Here is a 795-nt window from a genome sequence, read left to right on the forward strand (position 1 = left end):
ACCACCCCGCACTCACTCCTCACCGCCTTCAACAAATCCATCACCGTGACACCCTCCTCTCCCTCCACAATTGCGAGCACCATCAGATCTTTGTGATAACGCTCCTCGCCAGATGTTTGTCCGTGACGCATGCCTTCGTCTGCGTCATTCGGTTTATCCCCCATTCTGACAGTCCGAGTTGAATCCGCCCCTAACACCAACAGGTGCCAGGGGGGGCCGAAAACAACACAAATATAAGTTGTTTTTCGAATAAAACAATTTGGGTTTGAGGAAGTTAGACTTCAAGCGCCCCGTCACTCCTGTCAGTCCGCTTACTCGCACACACACACACTCCCCCTTTGCTGCGCATGCGCACTCGGGCGTGTTCAGAGTGGTATGGCCGTAGACGGAAACCGCGGCGAAAAGGACAGTATATAAACACGACTGTCCAAACTCTTAGGACCGCTGTGTATTTAAAAAAACTAAATACTTTCCCAGCGGGCGTCACCCTGTGCATCTGTGTCTTCCTCGTTAGTATAGTGGACAGTACCTCCGCCTGTCACGCGGAAGACCGGGGTTCGATTCCCCGATGGGGAGATGTTCTCTGTATCCAGGCATCCGGCGTAAATATTTTCCAAAGAAATTAAGCATGTGTAGCAGGGAACACCACAGGGTGAATGTGCTGGAGGCCACCACAGGGTGTCGCCCTCTCCTGGGGCGCTTCTCCTTAAAAAGGGAGCGGCTGTTGGCCAAGATGATGCCAATTTCCTGTCGGGTGACCAGATTGTTTGCTGGGCCCACATGCATGGTCGAAGC

The 795-nt window shown here is 52.8% G+C and overlaps 1 non-coding gene across 1 annotated transcript; it reads left to right on the forward strand.

The window, feature by feature from the left end:
• Positions 1-504: 504 nt before the first annotated feature.
• Positions 505-576, forward strand: trnad-guc (transfer RNA aspartic acid (anticodon GUC)). Its single transcript has one exon. It is a non-coding gene; the product is annotated as a tRNA-Asp (tRNA).
• Positions 577-795: the final 219 nt, after the last annotated feature.

The sequence above is a fragment of the Brachionichthys hirsutus genome, unplaced genomic scaffold, assembly GCF_040956055.1.
Source record: "Brachionichthys hirsutus isolate HB-005 unplaced genomic scaffold, CSIRO-AGI_Bhir_v1 contig_1145, whole genome shotgun sequence".
NCBI lineage: Eukaryota > Metazoa > Chordata > Actinopteri > Lophiiformes > Brachionichthyidae > Brachionichthys > Brachionichthys hirsutus.